The sequence below is a fragment of the Balaenoptera physalus genome (genome assembly GCF_965194825.1).
Source record: "Balaenoptera physalus genome assembly, chromosome: 11".
Taxonomy (NCBI): domain Eukaryota; kingdom Metazoa; phylum Chordata; class Mammalia; order Artiodactyla; family Balaenopteridae; genus Balaenoptera; species Balaenoptera physalus.
In genome coordinates this window covers 46,591,430-46,619,409 of record NC_138896.1, presented here as the reverse complement: position 1 = coordinate 46,619,409, position 27,980 = coordinate 46,591,430, and the positions used below count along the sequence as shown (strand labels likewise).

Here is a 27,980-nt window from a genome sequence, read left to right as displayed (position 1 = left end):
CAGAAAAATTAGCTGAGATTCTTTGTATGTAATTAGTTGAAAAAACACCTGTCCATTTTAATACTGGACACATCTGTCCATAACTACTAAATCCAGGTATAAAGAAACTAGCTTCATCACTTATGCTCATCATTGTTTAATGCCAAAATGCTTAGAAGAGTTACAACTCTGTCCATTAAAATTAACAAACAAAAAACCAAAAGCACGTGGTATTATTCCTTTCACAGCCCTTGGCATGAAGAGGTAAACTAGGAATACAGGGCCATAACCATGGTGAAATCATTCCCTTTATATAACTAGACATATGTGATTAGTGAGAAAACTGAGAGGCAGTGAGGTTGGGAACCTATTGGTAGTTTGCTGCAGTTCACTAAGAATGGTCAAAGGTCAGTTGCGTAGTGAGGTATTCTAGAGCCTGGGCTCATAACCAGATACCTGATCCATGCACTGAGGTATATAATTTGAGGCAAGTTACTTAAATTCTCTATTCATCAGTTCTTGATCTGTAAAAAGAGGGTAACAATGATATATTCTTCATTATGACTTTTATGAAGATACCAGCTAATTGAGGACATAACAAATGTTAATTAGTAGTGGTATTTATAAATATAATGAGATTAGTATTATTAATATTATCATTTACAGAAAAAGAGCTGGGCTTGTTTTAAGATACAGGTTTCTAAAATTTATCCTATATACTAGAATCAAAATTCTTGTTGATGGAGTTTACTTTAATTAATTAATTTTTTATTTCATTTTTTTAATTATTTTTTTTATTGGGGTATAGTTGTTTTACAAAGTTGTGTTAGTTTCTACTGTACAGTGAAGTGGAGTAACCTGTGCTATGCAGCAGGCTCTTATTAGTTATCTATTTTATACATATTAGTGTATATAGGTCAATCCCAATCTCCCAATTCATCCCCATCCCCCGCTTTCTCCCCTTGGTGTCCATACTTTGTTCTCTACATAAGTGTCTCTATTTTTGCCTTGCAAACTGGTTCATCTGTACCATTTTTCTAGATTCCACATATATGCGTTAATATATGATATTTGTTTTTCTCTTTCTGACATACTTCACTCTATATGACAGTCTTTAGGTCCATCCATGTCTCTACAAATGACCCAGTTCAGTTCATTTTTATGGCTGAGTAATATGTATTGTATCTATGTACCAAATCTTCTTTATCCATTCATCTGTCGATGGCCATTTAGGTTGCTTCCATGACCTGGCTATTGTAAACAGTGCTGCAGTGAACACTGGGGTGCATGTCTCTTTTGGAATTATGGTTTTCTCTGGGTATATGCCCAGTACTGGGATTGGTGGGTCATATGGTAATACTATTTTTAGCTTTTTAAGGAACCTCCATACTGTTCTTTACAGTGGCTGTATCAATTTACATTCCTACCAACAGTGCAAGAGGGTTCCCTTTCCTCCACACCCTCTCCAGCATTTATTGTTTGTAGATTTTCTGATGATTCCCATTCTAACTGGTGGGAGGTGACACCTCATTGTAGTTTTGATTTGCATTTCTCTAATAATCAGTGATGTTGAGCAGCTTTTCATGTGCCTCTTGGCCATATGTGTGTCTTCTTTGCAGAAATGTTTAGGTCTTCCACCAATTTTTTGATTGGGTTGTTTGGTTTTTTTTGACATTGAGCTGCATGAGCTGTTTGTATATTTTGGAGATAAATCTCTTGTCATTTGCTTCATTTGCAAATATTTTTTTCCATTCTGAGGGTTGCCTTTTTGTCTCACTAATGGTTTCCGTTGCTGTGCAAAAGCTTTTAAGTTTCATTAGGTCCCATTTGTTTATTTTTGTTTTTATTTCCATTTCTCTATCAGGTGAGTCAAAAAAATTCTTGCTGGGATTATGTCAAAGAGTGTTCTTCCTATGTTTTCCTCTAAGAGTTTTATAGTGTCCAGTCTTACATTTAGGTCTTTAATCCATTTTGAGTGTATTTTTGAGTATGGTGTTAGGGAGTGTTCTGATTTCAGTCTTTTACATGTAGCTGTCCAGGTTTCACAGCACCACTTATTGAAGAGACTGTCTTTACTCCATTGTATATCTGTGCCTCCTTTGTCATAGATTAGTTGACTATAGGTGCATGGGTTTCTCTCTGGGCTTTTTATCCTGTTCCATTGATATATATTTCTGTTTTTGTGCCAGTATTATATTGTCTTCATTACTGTAGCTTTGTAGTATAGTCTGAAGTCAGGGAGTCTGATTCCTCCAGTTCCATTTTTTTTTTTTTTTTCAAGATTACTTTGGCTATTTGGCATCTTTTGTGTCTCCATGAAAATTTTAAGATTTTTTGTTCTAGTTCTGTAAAAAATGCCATTGGTAATTTGATAGAGATTGCACTGACTCTGTAGATTGCTTGGGGTAGTACAGTCATTTTCACAATATTGATTCTTCCAATCCAAGAACATGGTATATCTCTCCATCTGTTTGTGTCATCTTTGATTTCTTTCATCAGTGTCTTACAGTTTTCTGAGTACAGGTCTTTTACCTCCTTAAGTAGATTTATTCCTAGGTATTTTATTCGTTTTGTTGCAATGGTGAATGGGATTGTTTCCTTAATTTCTCTTTCTGAGCTTTCATTGTTAATATACAGGAATGCAAGAGATATCTCTGAATTAATTTTGTATCTTGTAACTTTACCAAATTCATTGATTAGCTCTAGTGGTTTTCCGGTGGCATCTTTAGGACTTTCTATGTATAGTATCATGTCATCTGCAAACAGTGACGGTTTTATTTCTTCTTTTCCAATTCATATTGCTTTATTTCATTTTTTTCTCTGATTGCCAAGGCTAGGACTTCCAAAACTATGTTGAATAATAGTGGCAAGAGTGGACAACCTTGTCTTGTTCCTGATCTTAGAGGAAATGCTGTCAGATTTTCACCATTGAGAATGATGTTTGCTGTGGGTTTGTCATATATGGACTTATTATGTTGAGGTAGGTTCCCTCTATGCCGACTTTCTGGAGAGTTTTTATCATAAATCGGTGTTGAATTTTCCCTAAAGCTTTTTCTGCATCTATTGAGATGATCATATGGTTTTTATTTTTCAATTTCTTAATATGGTGTATCACATTGATTGATTTGCGTATATTGAAGAATCCTTGCATCCCTGGGGTAAATCCCACTTGATCATGGTGCATGATCCTTTTAATGTGTTGTTGGATCGGGTTTGCTAGTATTTTGTTGAGAATTTTTGCATCTATATTCATCAGTGATGTTGGTCTGTATTTTTCTTTTTTTATAGTATGTTTGTCTGGTTTTGGTATCAGGGTGATGGTGGCCTTGTAGAATGAGTTTGGGAGTGTTGCTTCCTTGGCAATTTTTTGTAAGAGTTTGAGAAGGATGGGTGTTAGCTCTTCTCTAAATGTTTGATAGAATTCACCTGTGAAGCCATCTTGTCCTGGACTTTTGTTTGTTGGAAGGTTTTTAATCACAGTTTCAATTTCAGTGTCTGTGATTTGTCTGTTCATATTTTCTATTTCTTCTTGGTTCATTCTTGGAAGGTTATACCTTTCTAAGAATGTGTCCATTTCTTCCAGGTTGCCCATTTTATTGGCATATAGTTGCTTTTAGTAGTCTCTTATGATGCTTTGTATTTCTGTGGTGTCCATTGTAACTTCTTATTCACTTCTAATTTTATTGATTTGACTCTTCTCTCTCTTTTACTTGATGAGTCTGGCTAAAGGTTTATCAATTTTGTTTATCTTCTCAAAGAACCAGCTATTAGTTTTACTGATCATAGCTATTGTTTTCTTTATTTTTATTTCATTTATTTCTGCTCTGATCTTTATGATTTCTTTCTTTTTACTAACTTTGGGTTTTGTTTGTTCTTCTTTCTCTAGTTCCTTTACGTGTAAGCTTAGATTGTTTATTTGAGATTTTTCTTGTTTTTTGAGGTAGGACTGTATTGTTAAAATCTTCTCTTAGAAGAGCTTTTGCTGCATCCTATATAGAGAGTGGCATGGACATATATACACTACCAAATGTAAAATTGATAGCTAGTGGGAAGCAGCCGCATAGCACAGGGAGATCAGCTCTGTGCTTTGTGACCACCTAGAGGGGTGGGATAGGGATGGTGGGAGGGAGGGAGACACAATAGGGAAGAGATATGGGAATATATGTATATGTATAGCTGATTCACTTTGTTATAAAGCAGAAACTAACACACCATTGTAAAGCAATTATACTCCAATTAAAGAAAAAAAAAACTTTTCTCTTAGAAGTGCTTTTGCTGCATCCCATAGGTTTTGGATCATTGTAGGGTTCTTTTGTCATTTGTCTCAAGGTATTTTTTTGATTTCCTCTTTGATTTCTTCAGTGATCTCTTGGTTATTCAGTAATGTATTGTTTAGCCTCCATGTGTTTGTGTTTTTATGTTTTTCGTGTGTGTAATTTATTTCTAATCTCATAGCGTTGTGGTCAGAAAAGATGTTTGATACAATTTCAATTTTCTTAAATTTACTGAGGCTTGATTTGTGACCCAAGATGTGATCTATCCTGGAGAAAGTTCCATGTGCACTTGAGAAGAAAGTGTAATCTGCTGTTTTTGGATGGAATGTCCTATAAATATCAATTAAGTCCATCTGATCTATTGTGTCATTTAAAGCTTTTGTTTCCTTATTAATTTTTTGTCTGGATGATCTGTCCATTGGAGCAAGTGAAGCGTTAAAGTCCCACAGTATTACTGTGTTACTGTCGATTTCCTCTTTTATAGCTGTTAGTATTTGCCATATGTATTGAGGTGATCCTATGTTGGGTGCATATATATCCATAATTGTTATATCTTCCTCTTGGATTGATCCCTTGATCACTATGTAGTGTCCTTGTCTCTTGTAACATTCTTTATTTTAAAATCTATTTTATCTGATATGAGTATTGCTACTCCAACTTTTTTTTGATTTCCATTTGCATGGAATATCTTTTTCCATCCCCTCACTTTCAATCTGTATGTGTCCCTAGGTCTGAAGTGGGTCTCTTGTAGACAGCATATATATGGGTCTTGTTTTTGTACCCATACAGCCAGTCTGTGTATTTTGGTTGGAGTGTTTAACCCAGTCACATTTAAGGTAATTATCGATATGTATGTTCCTATCACCATTTTCTTAATTGTTTTGGGTTTGTTTTTGTAGGTCTTTTTCTTTTCTTGTGTTTCACACTTAGAGAAGTTCCCTTAGCATTTGTTGTAGAGATGGTTTGGTGGTGCTAAATTCTCTTAGCTTTTGCTTTTTTGTAAAGCTTTTGATTTCTCTGTCGAATCTGAAGGTGATCCTTGTTGGGTAGAGTATACTTGGTTGTAGCTTCTTCCCTTTCATCACTTTAAATACATTGTGCCACTCCCTTCTAGATTGCAGAGTTCCCGTGGAGAAATCAGCTGTTAATCTTAAGAGAGTTCCCTTGTATGTTATTTGTTGTTTTACCCTTGTTGCTTTTAATAATTTTTCTTTGTCTTTAATTTTTGTCAATTTGATTACTATGTGTCTTGGCGTGTTTCTCCTTGGGTTTATCCTGCCTGGAAGTTTCTGCATTTCCTGGATTTGGATAGCTATTTCCTTTCCCATGTCAGGGAAGATTTCAACTTTAATCTCTTCAAATATTTTCTCAGCTCCTTTCTCGCTCTCTTCTCCTTCTGGAACCCCTATAATGTGAATGTTGGTGCATTTAATGTTGTCCTCAAGGTCTCTTAGGCTGTCTTCATGCCTTTTCATTCTTTTTTCTTTATTCTGTTCTGTGGCAGTGATTGCCACCATTCTGTCTTCCAGGTCACTTATCCGTTCTTCTGACTCAGTTATCCTGCTATTGATTCCTTCTTGTGTATTTTTCATTTCAGTTATTGTATTGTTCCTATCTGTTTGTTTGTTCTTTAATTATTCTAGGTCTTTGTTAAGCATTTCTGACATCTTTGCCTCCATTCTTTTTCTGAGGTTCTGGATCATCTTCAGTATAATTATTCTGAATTCTTTTTCTGGCAGGTTGCCTATCTCCACTTTGTTTAGTTATTTTTCTGAGGTTTTATCTTGTTCCTTCATCTGGGACATAGTCCTCTGCCTTTTCATTTTGTCTATCTTTCTGCGATTGTGGTTTTTGTTCCACAGGCTGCAGAGTTGTAGTTCTTCTTGCTTCTGCTGTCTTCCCTCTGGTGGATGAGGCTACCTAAAAGGCTTGTGCAAGCCTCCTGATGGGAGGGACTGGTAGTGGGTAGAGCTGGGTGTTGCTCTGGTGGGCAGAGCTCAGTAAAACTTTAATCCACTTGTCTGTTGATGGGTGGTGAGAAGTTCCCTCCCTGTTGGTTGTTTGGCTTTAGGCAACCCAGCACTGGAGCTTACATGCTCTTTGGTGGGGCTAATGGTGGACTGTGGGAGGGCTGATGAGTACTTCCCAGAACTTCTGCTGCCAGTGTTCTTGTCCCCATGGTGAGCCACAGCCACCCCTTGCCTCTGCAGGAGACCCTCTAACACTAGCAGGTAGGTCTGGTTCAGTCTCCTATGGGGTCACTGCTCCTTCCTCCTGGGTCTTGGTGTGCACACTACTTTGTGTGTGACCTCCAAGTGTGGAGTTTCTGTTTCCCCCAGTCTTGTTCAAGTCCTGCAATCAAATCCTGCTGGCCTTAAAGTCTGATTCTTTGGGGATTCCTCCTCCTGTTGCTGGACCCCCAGGTTAGGAAGCCTGATGTGGGGCTCAGAGCCTTCACTCCAGTGGGTAGACCTTCACTCCAGTGAGTGGACTTCTGTGGTATAATTGTTCTCCAGTTTGTGAGTCACCCACCCAGCAGGTATGGGATTTAATTTTATTGTGATCACACCCCTCCTACCATCTCACTGGGGCTTCTCTTTTGTCTTTGGATGTGGGGTATCTTTTTTGGTGAGTTCCAGTGTCTTCCTGTTGATGATTGTTCAGCAGTTAGTTGTGATTCCAGTTCTTTCTCAACAGGGAGTCTGACAGAGCTTACTAATCAATATGTTTTACAAATTCACCAAGTAATCCTCCTATATACCAACATTTGAGAAACTTTAAGACCAGAAAGACTGCACACTTTGGAGTTAGCAGTTGTCTGGTTTTGGTATCAGGGTGATGCACACTTCGGAGTTTGAGTCTAGACACTGCCTTTTCCTGAAGCCTCAGTTTCCTCATCTGTAAAATGTTAGAATAATATTTACTTCATTAGATCATCATGAGGGGTTATTATTACTTAGGATCCTAACAAGATCCACTGAAATTGTGATAATTCAAAGAGGGCTTACTTGCAAAAGGGCTATTTAAAAAGATAAAAGTAGCATATAGGTGTGGCACAAGTGAGTCTCTGCATGGAGCCTGTAGTACCCTGGAAGCTCTAGCTCCATCAGGTCTGAAGGGAGGAGGGAGCAGAGTTGAGCAGGAGAGGGAGGGCTGCAGAGCAGGCTTCCATGAAAGGAGCAAAGCCATCCTGAGGAAATGTCACAGAGAAAAACCAAGGCAGTAGTGATCCTCACCTTCTTCTCCATCCTCCCCCTGCTTCTGATTTCCTGCTGGGGTCCTGAATGGTGGAATCCAACAGGAAGCCAGAAGCCATAGAAGGCTGTTGATGTGGTCTATGTCCACCAGTCTTTCATAGCAGAGAAGAGAGAGGAGACCAGTCAAGAGTGGGGATGGAGAAGTTAAACAGGAGACCTATGTTATACATACAAGATGTCCAGTACATTATCTCAGCTTCTATAAACAGCTTACTCTTTTTAAGGTGGATTGTGTTCTGAATGAGTGCTTGGAAGATTCTAATGATGCAAATCACACCTGTTCATTAATGAGACACTGGGGATAAGCTGAAGTAGACAGATGTGAATAGAAATCAGTGAAATGATCCAGCTTATTTTGGTGAATGACATTTCTAATAACTAGCTAATATTCTTGAAATGTTTGTAAAAGTCTTACCTTTTTAACAGTAATTTTCATATCACTAAATAATCAATAATAGTTCAAAATAACCCTTTAAGGTAGGTAGAAATTCATCTCCACTATTTAATTATGAGAAAACTGAGATTTTAATTGGCTGATGAATACATGAGAGAGCCAGGATTCAGACTCAAGTTTTCACTGTTGCTTTAAAGCTTCTTTCCTTTGCTTTAAATGATTAATCTATTTGTCATCTAAAATCATTCTTATAACAAAATATACAAGTGAATATATCAAGTAGAACATTCCTTATTTTCTCATCACTGAGCAAATATCTTAATGTTGTGATTTTCAAAGTATGGTCCCTAAACCAAGCTGCTGAATCAGCGTCACTGGGGAACTTGTTAGAAATGCACATTCTTGGCCCTCCCCCAGCCCTACTGAATCAGAAATTCTGAGGGTGGAGCCCAGGCATCTGTCCAAGCTCCCCAGGTGGTTCTGATGCAGCTAGTCTGAGAGCAACTCTTTCAATGGAGTACTTTAAATCAACTGCAGGCAGCCACCATAGTTGAAACCTGAGTATCTGAAAAATCCAGAAGGTACTAATGGGGACTCTTCTACAGTTTTAGCCTGATTTAAGATGCTAAATCTGTCACCATGTTAACTTATTCAACGTTATGTTTCTGTTTCAAGAAAGATAACTAGTAGAAACATAAAACACAGTAGTATTATTTTCATTATGCCAACTATTGTAATGTGTTTTAAAAGGACCAAGTTTCTTATTCTCTTCCCTTCTAATGGATTTTAGAGATTTCCCATAAATTCCTGCATCAAGACCAGAAATCATGCATCTTAACATGAGATGAAAATAGTTTTGAACCAGATTAGCATGGCCTGCTTTGGTCTGATTTGCTCATGAAAAGTAATTGAGTATCTAAGGTATGGATCAACATTTTATTTTCTGTAAAGGGCCAGACAGCAAATATTTGGGGCTTTTCAGATCACATGGTCTCTTGGAATTACTCAACTCTTGTTGTAACACAAAATAACTGTAGACAATACATAAACAAATGGGTATGGTTATACTCTAATAAAACTTTACAAAAACAGGCCATGAATTTGATACATGGGCCCTAGTTTGTCAATGCTTGTGGACTAAATCTCATGACAATACGTGAAAATGGAACTAAGGCAGCTGAAAGATTTTATTCAAATCATATAGCTTAATAAGAGGGAGTTTCACTAAATGATTCCCAATTAGGAGATATGCTCCTTTAAGTATGAGGAACTCATTATAACTAAATATTCAGCACCATTCCATTACTATATAAATATGTTTAATCCATTATAATGTGTTCAAGATTACCTTAATTTTGTATGAGTACTGCATAAGTAATAGCGTTTGCTTTTGCTTAGGTAGTAGAATTGATTTGATGATGTTAAGTCTTTGATTTTTTTCTCCCCTAGGAAAAAAAATTAGAAAAACAATTACAGTGTAAGACTATCACTAATGTTAAAATATCATTGAGTGGTTACCACAGTGAAAAACCACAATCATGTGAGATTTCTGGTTCCTGCCTGGCAAATGGTTGCCAGGCACTTTAAAAGCACAGCAATATAGACACAGAGTCTTTTAGTCTGTTCCCTGAGGCAAAACTCATAGCTCTTTGGTGACACGTGTAAGAACTTACTAATGGCACCGGCAAAGTCGGCCTGGCCTTCCTTTTTGAAATGTGCTCCTCTCCTTCCCCACTGTCTGGCTGGAGCCCCTGGATGCTAAACCTCACCTGATAGACTTTCAGGTCTTTCTAAAATCAATGTAATGCTCAGATTTTGTGACTGATTGTTTCATCTTCTAGATTTCTGGCATCTAAAGCAGACAATCTTCCGGGGATTAACTCATGGTAAGCATGTTAGCCAGGTATAAATCAAAAAGCACTGCAAGATTTATATTAAATGACAACTGATATTTGGCCTCAGAGTCAGTGAACAACAGAGAGTGATGGAGACTTGGGCAGACCGGAGGGGGCACAGCCTATCTAAGGAAAGAGTCACTATGTCTCACCAACTGATTAGTGACCTCAGGCTACAAAAGCCCAGTAGTATTCTCTTTTCCAATTTTTTCATAAAATAAAATTTTAATTCAATAGGTTTTCTATGTGAAATACCCAGGTTGAAATGCTGCACACTAATTCCTGTTTCTTAAATACTATGAGGATTGAACATGCACTTCATGAGCTGCCACTTTAGAAACATGGACCTAAGGTTTAATAAAGTATTTTAAATGTTTGGATTCATATCCTGATGTTCTCATAGCTAAATGTGCAGTTTCCTCTAAGCAGTACAATTGTTGTTCAATGGGATTTATTCAGCTGGGATCTTCAAATCACATTGAATATCTACAATGTGTTGTCCTGCCATGTTTGTCGCCCTGCATGCTGGTTTTGCTGCCATGTTCACCTGCTCATGTCCTGTTCCCTCACTGGCCAGGCCCACAGTTGACAGACTTGTGGGCTGACACTTTTATGACCCAGGAGCACAACCATGATTGATCACCATGTTCTGAATAAGACTTAGAGCCAAAGCAATAGCATGCAAAGGCACTCAATAACCTTCTGTCTGCTTGACTCCAAATACTGTATGCATAAAGGTTATCGTAGTCTCTTCTCCAGCCATCTAGGTGATTTTGACAAGCTCCAATTATTCTGTAATTGCATCCGTTTTTCAACAGTTGTGCCCTTGGAATGAATTTGCTCTTTTGACTAATCAGATAACTAGAAGATGCAGCGCCACTTCTGCAATAAAACCAATATTGATAAGAGCCTGCAATAAAACCAATATTAAAAGATCCATATTTCAGGAGAATATTAGACTATCAACTGTGATTTATGTGAAATTCTTGTTATTTGTAAAGCAAGTGGGCCTCTAAATTTCTACTTATGCAAAATTCAACCAAAAATATTATCTCTTACTACTTTCACCAATTCAAAGGCTAATAAAAAAAAAGTGATTCTAGAGTGAATTGCTCATATTGCATTTTCACTTAATCCTAAAATAGCAGTCTGTTGCCAAACAAAAGAAATAACAGGATAACTGAAGCTTGTCAAAACCATCTAGGAGGTTGATTAAACCTAGAAATGGTTCTGTGTGAAATTGACTGTAAACTAGAATTTACGAACCCATTATACTTTGCAGATATGACTGATACAGATTACTCCCTCAAGAAAAATTTAAGGAAAATGGAGATATTTCATCAAAAACTATATGTGTTGCCATTACAACAAAGTATAAGGTCAAATATAAACAAACCTGCATAGTTAATGTTTTATCTTAACAACCTGAAAGCATGTTTTTACAAGAAGAGTGCAAAATTGGATATTAAATTATTCCAAGGCAGTGCATAAAATGGCCACTGGCAAGTCATAAGTAATTGTTTGCTGTGCACTTTTCCCTCAGAAAATGCAATGCTGCTCTTTTAATCCTGAAAAAGACAGTGCTAAAAACAAATTGACTTTTTTAAAAGATGGAAAACAATTTGAAAACTTAGTATTTAAAATCTTTAGATTTTATTACTTTTAAAAAATCCTTGACAAGAATTTTCAAAAACAATATTTCACTAGATGCCACTAGAAAGGCAATAGAGAGAATATATATTACTTTATAAAAATGACTCTGTTAATTTGAGTTTAAAAGTTTTTTATCATTTATATATATTGACAAGTCTGGAAGAAATATAACTAAATTCTGAGGCTACACTTTATTGCCCCATCTCCTAAGATTGATTCAATCTACGTAGTTCTCATTCTACAGTACAATGTACACTTAATCAGAGTGATTAGAAAATGACGAGAACAATGACAAGGTCATTGACTTTTATTTATTTATTTTTTATTAAAGTTAATTGATTTATAATATTGCATTAGTTTCAGGTGTACAGCATAGTGATTCAATATTTTTGCAGATTATATTCCATTATAGATTATTACAAATGAATGACTTTTAAACCATTAGAGTAACATGACATACGTCAAACCACTCACTAAATAGCAATCACAGTGAGAGCTGCCATTAGCCCAGCTCCCCTGCGGATGGTTTATGCTCTGCCTCTGCCCCTAATGCTAGTTCCACCTCTCAACTTTGCCATGTGGGATTTCACCTTTGCAACAGCCATCTTCCCCTGGCTCATCATATTTACTTTCAAATATTCATTTAGAATATTTGAAGTGTCTGGATATAAATAAAAAATAACCCAAACTCCATGGTCTATTCATCTTATTCCATAATTATAAACACACAAAATTTCCAGAAAATCTTTTTCTTTAAATCTTTTCTTCCATATTTTTCTTAAGCTCCTAGCTTTCTGTAGTTTCCATGAAGAATTCCCAATCTCTTAATAATATGTAAAAATGATACAATATTTAGAAATAAGGTGAAATAATTGATATAGTTTCTGGTCTGTAGCAGTCACACAATGAAAAATATTTATATGCAGGAAATGAAAAGAGATGAGGTAGGAAAGATGGGTAGCATACAAATAATGGGAAACATCCTACATGATATGAAGAAGCTCAGATATTGCAAGCAGATTTCCATTTTAGATAAATAATTCTGGCAGCTGAGCAGAGAATACATTTGTGGGGCAAGACTAGAAGCAGGGACAGTTGGGAGACTTCTTTAATAAACATGGAAAGAAATGACATAAAATTCTGGGTAGTTAGAGTTCTTCATCAAAAGTCCATTAATGGGACTCATAGAATTCACAAGCCCTCTGAAATATACGTATAACTCCTTGTGCTTCTGTAATATACACGTTACCATCCACTCATTTATCTTGTCAGGACAAAATGTCCATATATATCAATAGAATCTCAAACAGATGTACAAATTAAAACCAAAAACATTAAGGACCACTAGTAGTGTAAAGTGTCAGATGCTACGGATTAAGAATGAAACTCTGACGAACACTGATATTTAAGGGCCAGATAGAGGGAAAAAAGGCAAACAGGAAACCCATAAAAGTATTAAGGAGAAACTGGTAAATGCAGTGTTTTAGAATTGAAGGAAATATAAAGTTTTAAAAAGTAGATTGAGCTTAACTGTGTACAATGGAGCATGGAAGTCTTGCATAGGAAGAAATTCTATTGGTGTTTAAAATTAGAATGATGCTGAGGAGCTAAGGGAACAGTTTTGAAAGAACAGTGATTTACAATCAGGGAAGATACTGTTACCTCGGGGACATTGGAAATTTGAATTTGAAAATCAGTGTTTTCTGATTGTCAGAACTACTGAAGTTTAATTCACAGGATCAAGGAATGCAAAACATTTTCAAAAGTGTGGAACAGTCTTGAATAAGGCAGAAATGAGCATGAAAGTCAGAATGAAGTGAACAGGGAAATTAATGGCAGTATAGAACTGAACACAGTGGGAATAGAATTATTTTGTAAAGCTAAACAAGAAAGAGGGGAAAGATATTAGACAACAGTTAGGTGTATACTTCCTTTTTAAAATGGAAGAGATTAGATATGTATATTGACTAAAAGGGAAAGGCCCATAGAAAATGTGATACTGACAAATAATAATAACAAAACAAGGCTCTAGAGGAGATTAATGGATGATGTGAGAATTGGCAAAAAACAAAATTGTGATTTGAAACTAGGCAGGGAAGAATAAACTTCACCCTATGTGACAGAGGAAGGAGTCGGCCTTAGGTTTTAGAGAAGGAGGTAGATGAGGAAGATCCTGCCTGATGGCACTGGTTTTCTCAACAAAACAGGACTGAAGTTCAGTGCAGTGGATGCTTCTAATGTTTCTTCTATTTACTGTTGCAAGTCTCCTTTTCCCCAAAATATTTTTTTCTTATGCATAACCATTTTTAGTATTTTTAAAGAATTGTATCATAGGCTTCATGATAATCGTATTTTATATAGCCAGTCTTGATATAAATATGCAAACAATCTCTAATTTTTTATTTACTTATTTGTTTGTTTTATGGGCACATAAAACATAATCCCATGCATTACTCTGGCACATGTTAACAGATAGGGTAGGTGGATTTCCTTTGGTGCCTTTCATTTATGTGGGTACTAAAATAATTCTACCCTTAGATCTTAAGTTAGAAGCAAAGCTGATGTGCAAAGCTCTTAGTTAAGTTTATTGTATCTGAAGCATATTTTCCAGTGTGATTTCCCTGGGCTAAAATTTTTGCCTTTCCTAATGCTTTATCAAACAATACATGGAGTGGGAAATACCCCTGAGTAATTTTACATAGTCCATATTTAACTCATCAAAAGTAGAGAAAGAAAAAATGACAACCACCAATCCCAGGGCTTTTTGCATCTCTACTACCTTCCTCTTCTGTAGAACTTCTACACTTTTCTTCTGATTGTACTCAATTTGCAGGAATTACAGAAAGAATAGTATGGATGAGGGCAAGCAAGAGGGGTTGATCTGTCAAGATAATGTAAGATAGCAGTGGGTAAATGTAGCTAGGTTTCCAGTTGGCAAAGGCCAAGGTCTACACATAGAGTGTATAAAATTGGAATATGATTTTTTTAAAAAACTGCTGCCTTCCTCCTGTTTAGTTGTTGTTTTGTTTTAGGCTTCTATTTGTGCTTTGATGGGTAAAATGTGTCTTGTTGCCTGAAAGATTGCTGGTTAACATTCCCTGAATGTACAATTTTGCAACCTTGCATCTCTTGGGATCTATTTACCTGGATTTCCATGAGAACATCAATAAGCAGCTGTCTCAGGCTGGCCTGCCCTAAATGCCGACTCTGAGACAAAAGGTGCAGTGTGAGTGGGCCATCTGGGAGGGAATTCCAGGATGCACTAGGGAAGTGAGGAAGTGAGAAAAGGAAGTGAAGAAGGCCAAGAAAAGGCCTAACTCATCAGGTTACTGCTGTGAGCAACTGCGGCTCAATCCCCTTGGGACTTCTGTGAAACAGTGTAGACCATCCCTCAGGGTTATCCACCCAAGAAGTGAAGAAACTAGGTAATTGTCCCCAACACCTTTTGTCATTGGCAAGGGGCTGCTACCAAAGTCATTAATCCCTTGGCACCTCTGACATGATCTGTGTCTGGACTGAGAGAAAGGCCTCAAGTAGCTATTTGAAGATTCTTCAAGTAGGACAACGTTGGCACGTACTGGATGGAGTGTAATCATCTGCTCTTGGATGGTCATATATCTGAAATGTTTGGTGTTGTATGGCAGGTATTATGATCTCATTCTTACATTTTACCATTCTATCTATGTAGTCATGTAGTTTTAGCTAGTCAGGTAGTCAAAAGTTTATACTATTGTTTATTTGGTGTTTTCCCTACAGATAAGCTTTTTTTTTTTTTTTTTAACTATGAGCATTACAAAGGTTCAGCTTTCAAAACAAGAAAAAATATTCCACCTGGAACAGAGACAGTAAAAGTTCACCCTTTTTGTAGAGTAGGTAGTGATTATATTTTATTACCATTATTACTATCGTATGGGGGTAAGCTAAGTTGTGCTTAAAATATTAATTTCAAACTTTAGACCTCAGATCTTAGCCTCAAATTGCAAAGGCAATTCTATCTGTATTTTAAAACATCCAAAAATATGTCTCTGAACATATCTGTTCTAATTGACCTAAAATTATTCTTTGATTTAAATTCCAATCATCTAAACCTGCATATGCTCTACAAGAATCCAGATTAATTTAGAGGATACAAGTCTCAGGAAGTAGCCTCATTCCAAAGAAATTTTTGGTAGAGTGAACTCTTTAATACTACTGTCCATAAACACTATTAGCTCTTCTAAGTACCTAACCAAGGTGTTTGTTTTATATATAAATATGGGTGTATTTTCCATCAAAAATGTGGAATATGATTATTTTTAAGTAAATATCAGTACCGCTGTAAACTTAAGTAAACATCTAGAACACCACAATGGAATAAGCAACAAGAATGTTTGAAGAAATTTCAAGTTAAGAGGAAATAGGACTACTTTAGGTCAGGATAAACTATGCCCATGAACTTAGGAAGGAATAGATGGATGCTAAAGCTTCTATCAGCTATATGTTTATACTTTTTAAAAGAACTGTATTCTGAAGTTCTGTAACGAAATATCTACATATTACAAACAAGCAGGTGGTGAAATGCATCTAGGAAAACGTTATATATAGAGAGAGATAGAGACAGAGACAGAGAAACAGAGAGGGTAAATTCCCAGTTCCAATGCACTTTCTTCTTAGGAGGTGATTTTGAGCAATTCTCGATCGTATAACAGTCATTTTCGTCTGGTAAGTTTCAGGGTACTATTCTTTTCCCTCTATTTTCGAACGACAGGTTTAGAACAGAATGTAATATTCTAAGAGTCTGATTAATGCAGAATAGAATTACTGTCTCACTTATTCTGAATAGCTTGCTGCTTTTAAAGCTGTCACACAATATGGATTTATATAGACAGTACTTCTGACATCTCTATTGGGAACAAAATACATGTCCTTATAGTTATCCCTTTTTAAGATACAAAACATAGATCTAAATTCAATTAGTCAATACAACTGCCATCGAAAAAGCCAACAACAATGTGTGGTGAGCCTACTCTTAGTGCCTCATATGAACCAGTGATAAAGTAACACCCGTATGTCCACCGCACACCACTAAACATGTCTTTCAAAACTGACAATTAAAACCAGGTACACGGGCTTCCCTGGTGGCGCAGTGGTTGAGAGTCCGCCTGCCAATGCAGGGGACACGGGTTCGAGCCCTGGCCTGGGAGGATCCCACATGCCGCGGAGCAACTGGGCCCGTGAGCCACGATTGCTGAGCCTGCGCGTCTGGAGCCTGTGCTCCGCAACAAGAGAGGCCGCGATAGTGAGAGGCCCGCGCACTGCGATGAAGAGTGGCCCCCACTTGCCGCAACTAGAGGAAGCCCTCGCACAGAAACGAGGACCCAACACAGCCAAAAATAAATAAATAAACAAATAAAATTTAAAAAAAAACAAAAAACAAGAGTGAGATGTGGAATCGACTCTAGCATCATTAAAAAAAAAAAAAAAAACAGGTACAGGGGCTTTGCTAGTGGTGCAGTGGTTGAGAATCTGCCTGCTAATGCAGGGGACATGGGTTCGAGCCCTGGTCTGGGAGGATCCCACATGCCACGGAGCAACTGGGCCTGTGAGCCACAACTACTGAGCCTGCGCGTCTGGAGCCTGTGCTCCGCAACAAGAGAGGCCACAATAGTGAGAGGCCCGCGCACCGCGATGAAGAGTGGCCCTCGCTTGCTGCAACTAGAGAAAGCCCTAGCACAGAAACGAAGACCAAACATAGCAATCAATCAATCAATCAATCAATAAATCTTTAAAAAAAAAAATAACCAGGTACATTATTTCAACCAGGTACCAATCCTCTTAGTTACTTTTACCTGTGTCCTATATTTCTCTATTATATCATGAAGGAATTAGTAAAATGCCTCTCATAAAACAAGAATGTTAAGTCTACCATATTTTCCTGCCTAAAAAGTTAGCTTGACATGATTTACATTTAGAAACCCATGCTGGTTATTTCTAATTATACTTTTTTCCTGTTTTAGATATTAGCAAAATATGCATTTTTAAACAATAAATCCTTTCAAAGTAGCATTCAGGTCAACCAGTTAGTAGTTTTATAAAAAGCATCCTCTAATGTTTTATGAAAATTAGTAGGCATTTACCCATCTTGAATCCCTCAGAACTCTTAATACTTATGTCTCTTTTCTCCAACAAACACTGATGGTGGCTCGGCAGTCTTATCTGCAAGCTTCCCTGATATCTGGATATGTATTTTCTGTGTTCTAGGGGACAATGTTCATGTGAAATGGCTACATGCTCTTTAAGATTTACTGTTATTTGGATCTGAGTTTCATCTTACCAATCAATATTTACTCTCATTTTTTTTGAAAGACACTACCTGATTTAGTTTGGAGGATTTAAGAACAGCTTCTTTGGAAAAATACCATTTAACCTAATATCTCACGGATAAGCAGTTTTTAGGTATGGTAAGCAACATGAAAAGAATATCCCAATAAGAAGATGCAGGGTATGTTAGGCTCTGAGATGAGATTGCATGTAACCGAATGTGCAGTGCATGAAGAACAATGTAAAGGAAGCGGCATGTCTGTGAAGTTAGGAAGGGAGACCAGGTAATATACCTTGTGGAGCACTAAGGATATTTCCTATCTGATGGGAAGCCATCAGATTGTTTTAAGCAGTATTCATGATTGGATTTATATTTTTAAAAGATCACCTGAATACTACCTGAAAATTGGATGAGAACGGGAGCAAGACTGGAAGTTGGGAGCACAGCTGTTGCATTAGTAAAAATTAGAAGATTAGAACAAATAAGATCTCAGAATGGGTGGAGAGAAATGGATAAATTTAACTATATTGAAGAAGTATAATTTAACTATATTGAAGAACCCACTGCGAGGGTTCAGAAAGAAGAGGGTGTCAAGAATAAAATCCAAATATCTGGATCATGCAACAGGAAGGCTAGAAGTGCCATAGCCAGAAGTAATAAATATGGAGGAAGGCTATTTGTGTAGGGTAGTGCTGCGCATATTGTGTTTGAGATGATTGAGGGACATACAAAAAGAGATGAGACTCAAACAATAGAATCAATTTTTCTATAGTCTATGCAAGTGGTATTTTTGGCCATGACAATAAACATAATGCGATGTGTTGGAGAGAGCAGGGACAGAAAAAAGTTGAATTTCAAGGGTTTCAACAGGGATGTTCAATTACATGGAATAATTATTACAGTGAAGGACATATTAATTATATCACTAATGTTAATTAATGACATACTAATACTGAATATAAAAATCCATATGCAGTTTTTAAATAACAAAATGAAAATCAGTTATCTTTTTGGTATCTACTGTTACAGCCTAAATGTGATAAGGTGGCTGCCTGAATGTTTACAAGAAGTTCCATGTAAGGTACTGTGTAACCTACTGTTTACATTTAAAAATACATTGTCATGAACTTTCTCTGTCAATAAATACAGAACTATAGTATTATTTTGATAAGTTTATAATTTTTCTTTTGAGAGCTATATCATAATTTATCAAATTTCCTAAACATCTTGGCTATTCATATTTTTTATTTTAAAAAAGATTGTGATGAACACCTTTATACATCCACCTATTTGCCATTGTTTAATTATGTTCTTTTTCTCATTAAAAATCTTTTAAATGTATCAGTGTGGCCCATCAAAAAGTGTTCCAATTAGCATTTCTACCAACCATACATAAATATACTACTGTACATATTTTACCAAATCTGGGTTTTAACTTTCATTTTACTGTTGCCAACTTAATTAAAATTTGAGTTCTCTTTAGTTTGCATTACTTTCATTATTAATAAGGCTAAGCACTTGTTTCATCTACTTATAGGTATTAGTATGTTTTCCAATTGCCTGAATGGCTCTTGTAGTGGTCATTAGAGGTGCTAAGAAATAGTCTAGCTCCTTCTAGGCATACACTGTACACACTGATTCCTGGGTAGCTAGGCTGGGCCTTGTGTGGCACTTTAGTCAATTAACTATGAACAGAAGAAATGTCACTACCAGGCAGAAGCTTTTAGAGCCAGTGTGTGATTCACTGTGTTGCCTTCCTCCTGCCCTGGTGATCATGGGATTGTGGGTCACATGGAACCTCTGTCAGTTTGAGTTCATGAGTGACCATAATAAGCAACCCCAACCCCCACCCCCCCACCGGCCTACCAATAATAGATAGGTAATAGGAAGAAAAATAAGCTTCGATGTATTATCACACTGGGATTAGGGAGTTGTTCATTCCTGCATCATAATGTAGTTTATATTAATTTGTATTTCTTTCTGTTTTCAACTATGGATTTCATTTTTATTACTGATTTGTAAGAGTTCCTTTCATATGTTAAAGTATTTTTATTTCTATTTTGTTTATATCATTACTATTTTAATGCAGAAATCTCAAAACATTCTTTTTTCATTATGAGATCTGACCTTAAGATTCTTGGAGGCCTTCACCCTACTAAAATATTCAATCTAGACTAGAAAATATACAATTTTTTGTATTTAAATTTTAAACACACTAAGTTATACTGGAATAAGGTATGAGACAAAATAACTATTTCTACTGCAGCTACGTTATTTGTTAAATAAAATATTTCTTACAAAGAATTTGACATGCCAAATTCTCACATTGTAAATTCTCACACATACTTGGGTCTATTTCTCCACTTTTCTAGACTGATCCATCAGTGCATGAAACAAGGACCATAGGTTTTTATTTTTAACTATTTTTTTAGAGTGTATTAGATTTACCATAAAATTGAGAGGGAGGTACCGAGATTTCCTATATACCCCCTGCTTCACACATGCATAGCCTCTCCCATTGTCAACATTCCCACCAGATGGTATGCTTGTTTCAACAGATAAACCTACACATCGTAATCACCCAAAGTCCACGGTTTACAGTTCACTCTTGTATACATTCTATGGGTTCTGACAAACATAATGACATGAATCACTCATTAGCGTATAATATAGAGTACTTTCACTGCGCTAAAAATCCTCTTTACTCTGCCTAATCATCCCTCCCACCCAGCTCCTTCAACCACTGATCTTTTTCCTATCTTCACAGTTTTGCATTTTCCAGGATGTCATGTAGTTGGAATCATACAGCACGAAGCCTTTTCAGATTGGTTTATTTCACTAATATACATTTGTTTCCTCCATGTCTTTTCATAACTTGATAGCTTATTTCTTTGTAGTGCTGAGTAATATTCCATTGTCTAGACATACCACAGCTTATCCATTCATCTACCAAAGAACATCTTGGTTACTTCCAAGTTTTGTCAATTATGAATAAAACTTCTATAAACATCTGTGTGCAGGTTTTTGTGTGGATTTAAGTTTTCAGCTCCTTTGGGTAAATATCAAGGAACATGACACTGGGAGCATACGGTAAGACTATATTTAGTTTTGTAAGAAAACACCAAACTATCTTCCAAAGTGGCCATACCATTTTGCATTCCCATCAGCAAGTGAGTGATACCGTTGCTCCACATCTTCTATAGCAGTGCATGTTGTCAGTGTTCTTGATTCTGGCCATTCTAATAGATGTGTTGTAGTATTTTTAATTGTTGTTTTAATTTGCATTTCTATGATGACATATGATGTGAATCATTTTTTCATATGTTTATTTGGCATCTGTTTATCTTCTCTGTTGAGATCTCTTTAAGGTCCTCGTCCATGTTTTAAATGGGTTGCTTTCTTATTCTTAAATTTTAAGTGTTATTTTTATATTTCAGATTTATCAGATGTGTCTTTTACAATATTTTCTCCCATTTTGTAACTTGTCTTCTAAGTCTCTTGATACTGTCTTTCACAGAGTAGTTTTTAATTTTATTGAGGTCCAGCTTACTAATTATTTCTTTCATGGATCATGCTTTGGTATCTTTTCTTAAAAGTCATCACCATACCCAAGGTCATCTAAATTTTTTCCTATGTTATCTTCTAGGATTTTTATAGTTCTGCATTTTATATTTTTAGTTAATTTTTGTGAAGGGTGTATGGTCTGTGTCTAGATTGATTTTTCTGGATGTGGACATCCAGTTTTACCAGCACCATTTGTTGAAGAGAGTATCTTTGCTCCATTGTATTGCCTTTGCTCCTGTCAAAGGTCAGTTGACTATATTTATGGGGATCTATTTCTGAGTTCTCTATGCTATTCAGTTGACCTATTTGTCTAACCTTTTGTCAATACCACACTGTCCTGATCACTGTAGTTTTATAGTAAGTCTTGAAGTCAGGTAGTATCAGTCTTCCAACTTTGTTCTTCTCCTTCAATATTGTGTTGGCTTTTCTGAGTCTTTTGCCTCTCCATATAAACTTTAGAAAAAGTTGTAGATATCCATAAAATAACTTGCTGGGATTTAGATTGAGATTGTATTGAACCTATAAATTGAGTTGGGAAGGGCTGACATCTTGACAATATTGAGTCTTCCTATCCATGAATGTGGATTATCTTTCAAGTTATTTATTTCACCTTATTTGATTTTGTTCATGAGAGTCTTGTAGTTTTCCTCATAGAGATGTTGTATTTTGTTAAATTTATACCTAAGTATTTACTTTTGGGAGGTGATAATGTAAATGGTATTGCATTTTTAATTCTAAATTCCACTTGTTCATTATTGGTAGATAGGTATGCAACTGACTTTTGTATATTAATCTTGTATCCTGCAATCTTCCTCTAATTGCTTGTTAAAGAGTTTTTTTTTGTCAATGCTTCTGGATTTTCTACATAATCACCAATAGATGATTATGATATCTGTGAATAAAGACAATTTTATGTCTTTCTTCCCAATCTGTATACCTTCTATTTTCTTCTCTTGCCTTAGTCCATTAACAAGGGCTTCTAGTACAGCTTTGAAAAGGAGTGATGGGAGGGGACATCCTCACCATGTACCTCATCTTACTGAGTTTTTAATCATGAGTGGTTATTGGCTTTTGTCAAACGTTTTTTCTACATTTATTAATTTGATCATGTAATTTTTCATTTTTAGTATGGTGATGTAATGGATTACATTAACTGATTTTCAAATGCTGAACCAGCCTTGCACACCTAAGATAACTCCCATTGGGCCATAGTGTATAATTCCTTTTTTTTTTTTTTTTTCGGATTTGATTTGCTAATAATTTGTTAAGGATTTTTACATCTATGTTCACAACAGATACTGGTCTGTAATTTTCCTTTCTTGTAATGTCTTTGTCTGGCTTTTGTATTAGGTCATGTTGGCCTCATAGGATGAGTTAGGAAGTAGTCTCTCTGCTTCTATCTTCTGAAAGAGATTGTAGTCTTAGTTATAATCTTTTTCAAAAAGGTTTATTGAGGTATATTTACATACCATAAAATTCACCCATTTAATGTATACAATTTAATCATTTCTAGTACATTTGTAGTCTTGTGTGATCATCACCATCCTCCTTCTCCTCTTTATCCCATCACTCCACCCTGCACTCTTCTAACTAGTATTTAATTCTTCCCAAATGAAATTGGTTTGTGGAGGACACATGTATTAGTTTGCTAGGGCTTCCATAACAAAATACCACAGACTGGGTGGTTTAAACAACAGAAATTTATCTTCTCACAGTTCTGGAGGCCAGAAGTCCAAGATCATGTTGTTGTCAGGATTGGTTTCTTCTGAAGCCTCTGTCCTTGGTTTACAGTAAGCCACATTCTCACTGCCCTCACAGGGCCAATAAACCTCTATGTGCATAAATCCCTGGCAACTCTTGTTAAATGAAATTTACTCTTCTTATAGGGACACCAGTCAGACTGAATTAGAGCCCACCCTAATGGTCTTTGTAACTTAATCACCTCTTTAGGGTTCTCTCTCCAAACACAGCCCCCAACTTACAATGGTTCAATTTATGACTGTCTGACTCTACAATGTTGTGAAAGTGACATGCATTCAGTAGAAACCATACTTCATATTTTAAATTCTGCTCTTTTCCTAGGCTATTGATATAAAATCCATCCATTTTATATTCCCATGATGCTGGGCAGTGGCAGCGAGCTGGAGCTCCCAGTCAGGTACATGGTCAGGGTAAACAACGGATACACTTTATAACCATTCTGAACCAAGACAACCACTCTGTTTTTTTTTTTACTTTCAGCACAGTATTCAATAAATAACATGATATATTCAACACTTTATTATAAAATAGGCTTTGCTTAGATGCTTTTGCCCAAGTGTAGGCTAATGTAAGTGTTCTGAGTATGTTTAAGGCAGGCTGGGTTAAGCTATGATGTTCAGCAGGTTAGATGTAGTAAATGCATTTTCAACATATGATATATTCATCATATGATGGTTTGGTTTATTGGAAAGTAACCCCATTGTAAGTTCAGGAAGATCTGTAGTCACATCTGAGATAATTAGGGTTAGGGCTTCAACATATACATTTGGGGGAGACACAATTCAGCCCATAGCAACAAATATTATTTCCTTTGAACAAAACACCTCCTACTACTCAAGATAATAAAGGCCATATATGACAAACCCAAGCAAACATCATACTCAATGGTAAAAAACTGAAAACATTTCCTCTAAGATCAGGAAGAAGACAAGGATGTCCACTCTTGCCACTATTATTCAACACAGTCTTGGAAGTCCTAGGCAATCAGAGAAGAAAAAGAAATAAAAGGAATACAAATTGGAAAGAAGAAGTTAAACTGTCACTGTTCAGTAATCAAGACAGTATGGTACTGGCACAAAAACAGAAATATAGATCAATGGAACAGGATACAAAGCCCAGAGATAAACCCTTGCACATATGTTCACCTTACCTTTGATAAAGGAGGCAAGAATATACAGTGGAGAAAAGACAGCCTCTTCAATAAGTGGTGCTGGGAAAACTGGACAGCTACATGTAAAAGAAATTAGAACACTCCCTAACACCATACACAAAAGTAAACTCAAAATGGATTAAAGACCTAAATGTAAGGCCAGACACTATTAAAGTCTTAGAGGAAAACATAGGCAGAACACTCCATGACATAAATCACAGCAAGATCCTTTTTGACCCACCTCCTAGAGAAATGGAAATTTAAAAAAAATAAACAAATAGGACCTAATGAAACTTAAAAGCTTTTACACAGCAAAGGAAACCATAAACAAGACAAAAAGACAACCCTCAGAATGGGAGAAAATGTTTGCAAATGAAGCAACTGACAAAGGATTAATCTCCAAAATTTACAAACAGCTCATGCAGCTCAATATCATAAAAACAAACAACCCAATCCAAAAATGGGCAGAAGACCTAAATAGACATTTCTCCAAAGAAGATATACAGATTGTCAACAAACACATGAAAGAATGCTCAACAACATTAATCATTAGAAAACTACAATGAGATATCATCTCACACCGGTCAGAATGGCCATCATCAAAAAATCTCCAAATAATAAAGCGGGAGAGGGTGTGGAGAAAGGGGAACCCTCTTGTGCTGTTGGTGGGAATGTAAATTGATACAGCCACTATGGAGAACAGTATGGAGGTTCCTTAAAAAACTAAAAATGGAACTACCATACAACCCAGCAATCCCACTACTGGGTATATACCCTGAGAAAACCATAATTCAAAAAGAGTCATGTACCAAAATGTTCATTGCAGCTCTATTTACAATAGCCAGGACATGGAAGCATCCTAAGTGTCCATCAATGGATGAATGGATAAAGAAGATGTGGCACATTGTACAATGGAATATTACTCAGCCATAAAAAGAAACGAAATTGAGTTATTTGTAGTGAGGTGGATGGACCGAGAATCTGTCATACAGAGTGAAGTAAGTCAGAAAGAGGAAAACAAATACTGTATGCTAACACATATATGGAATCTAAGAAAAAAAAAAAAAGGTCCTGAAGAACCTAGGGGCAAGACAAGTATAAAGATGCAGAACTACTAGAGAATGGACTTGAGGATATGGGGAGGGGGAAGGGTAAGCTGGGACTAAGTGAGAGTGGCATGGACATATATACACTACCAAATGTAAAATAGATAGCTAGTGGGAAGCAGCCACATAGGACAGGCAGATCAGCTCGGTTCTTTGTGACCACCTAGAGAGGTGGGATAGGGAGGGTGGGAGGGAGGGAGTTGCAAGAGAGAAGCGATATGGGGATATATGTTTATGTATAACTTATTCACTTTGTTATAAAGCAGAAACTAACACACCATTGTAAAGCAATTATAATCTAATAAAGATGTTAAAAAAACAAAAAAACAAAAAAACTGTCACTGTTTGCAGATGACATGATGCTACACATAAAAAATCCTAAAGATGCTACCAGAAAACTACTAGAGCTTACGAATGAATTAGGTAAAGTTGCAGGATACAAAATTAATTTACAGAAAGCTCTTGCATTCCTATATACTAACAACAAAAGATCAGAAAGAGAAATTAAGGAAACAATCCCAATTATCATTGCATCAAAAAATAAAATAAAATAGATAGGAATAAACCTACCTAAGGAGGCAAAAACCTGTACTCAGAAAACTATAAGATACTGATGAAAATAATCAAAGTTGACACAAACAGATGGAGAGATATACCACATTCTTGGATAGGAAGAATCAATATTGTGAAAATGACTATACTACCCAAAGCAATCTACAGATTCAATGCAATCCCTATCAAATTACCAATGGCATTTTTTACAGAACTAGAACAAAAAATTTCACAAATTGTATGGAACCACAAAAGACCCGAAATAGCCAAAGCAACCTTGAGAAAGAAAATATGCAGCAAGAGGAATCAGGCTCCCTGACATCAGATTATACTACAAAGCTACAGTAATCAAAACAGTATGGTACTGGAACAAAAAGGGAAATATAGATCAATGGAACAGGATAGAAAGTCCAGAGATAAACGCACGCACCTATGGTCACCTAATCTATGACAAAGGAGGCATGAATATACAATGGAGAAAAGACAGTCTCTTCAATAAGTGCTGCTGGGAAAACTGGACAGCTACATGTAAAAGAGTGAAATTAGAACACCTCCTAACACCGTACACACAAAAAAACTCAAAATGGATTAAAGACCTAAATGTAAGGCCAGAAACTCTTAGAAGAAAACATAGGCAGAACACTATTTGATATAAATTTCAGCAAGATCTTTTTTGATCTACCTCCTAGAGTAATGAAAATAACAAAAATAAACAAATGGGTCTAATTAAACTTAAAAGCTTTTGCATAGCAATGGAAACCATAAACAAAACAAAAAGACAACCCTGAGAATGGGAGAAAATATTTGCAAATGAAGAAACTGACAAGGGATTAATCTCCAAAATATAGAAACAGCTCATGCCACTCAATATCAAAAAAATATACAACCCAATCAAAAAATGGGTGGGAGATCTAAATAGACATTTCTCTGAAGAAGACATACAGATGGCCAAACAGCACATGAAAAGATGCTCAACATCACTAATTATTAAAGAAATTCAAATCAAAACTACTATGAGGGGCTTCCCTGGTGGCTCAGTGGTTGAGAATCTGCCTGCCAATGCAGGGGACATGGGTTCGAGCCCTGGTCTGGGAAGATCTCACATGCCGCGGGGCAACTGGGCCCATGAGCCACAACTACTGAGCCTGCGTGTCTGGAGTCTGTGCTCTGCAACAAGAGAGGCCGCGATAGTGAGAGGCCTGCACACCAGGATGAAGACTGGCCCCCGCTCGCCGCAACTAGAGAAAGCCCTCGCACAGAAACAAAGACCCAACACAGCCAAAAATAATAAATAAATAAATAAATAAATAAATTTAAAACAACAAAAAACTACAATGAGGTGTCACCTCACACCAGTCAGAATTGCCATCATCAAAAATCTACGTGTGGAGAAAAGGGAACCCGCCTACACTTTTGGTGGGAATGTAAATTGGTACAACCACTGTAGAGAACAGTCTGGAGGTTCCTCAAAAAACTAAAAATAAAACTACCATTTGACACAGCAATCCCACTCCTCGGCATATACCCAGAGAAAACCATAATTTGAAAAGATGCATGCACCCCAATGTTCACTGGAGCACTATTTACAATAGCCAAGACATGGAAACAATAAATGTCTATCAACAGAGGAATGGATAAAGAAGTTGTGGTACATATATACAATGGAATATTACTCAGTCATAAAAAAAAACAAAATAATGCCATTTGCATCAACATGGGTGGACCTAGAGACTTTCATAGAGTGAAGTAAGTCAGACAGAGAAAGACAAATATCATATGATATCCCTTATATGCAGAATCTACAAAAAGGGTACAACTGAACTTATTTACAAAACAGAAGTAGAATCACAGATGTAGAAAACAAACTTATGGTTACCAGTGTGTGAGGGGGGAGAGATAAATTGGGAGATTGGGGTTGACATATAGACACTACTATATAAAAAATAGATAACTAACAAGGTCCTACAGTATAGCACAGGGAACTCAACACACTGTAATGGCCTATATGGGAAAAGAATCTAAAAAAGAGTGGATATATGTATATGTATAACTGATTCACTTTGCTGTGCATCTGAAACTAACACAACATTGTAA

The 27,980-nt window shown here is 36.4% G+C and overlaps 1 protein-coding gene and 1 long non-coding RNA gene across 2 annotated transcripts in view; one reads left to right on the top strand and one right to left on the bottom strand.

The window, feature by feature from the left end:
- LOC309638419 overlaps positions 1–27,216 on the top strand; it is a 328,072-nt gene extending 300,856 nt beyond the window's left edge. Inside the window, exon 2 of the long non-coding RNA XR_014251109.1 lies at positions 3,766–27,216. This is a non-coding gene — a long non-coding RNA (uncharacterized lncRNA). The remainder of the gene's footprint in view (positions 1–3,765) is intronic.
- KHDRBS2 (KH RNA binding domain containing, signal transduction associated 2) overlaps positions 1–27,980 on the bottom strand; it is a 754,183-nt gene that overhangs the window by 582,585 nt on the left and 143,618 nt on the right. The window lies entirely within an intron of this gene.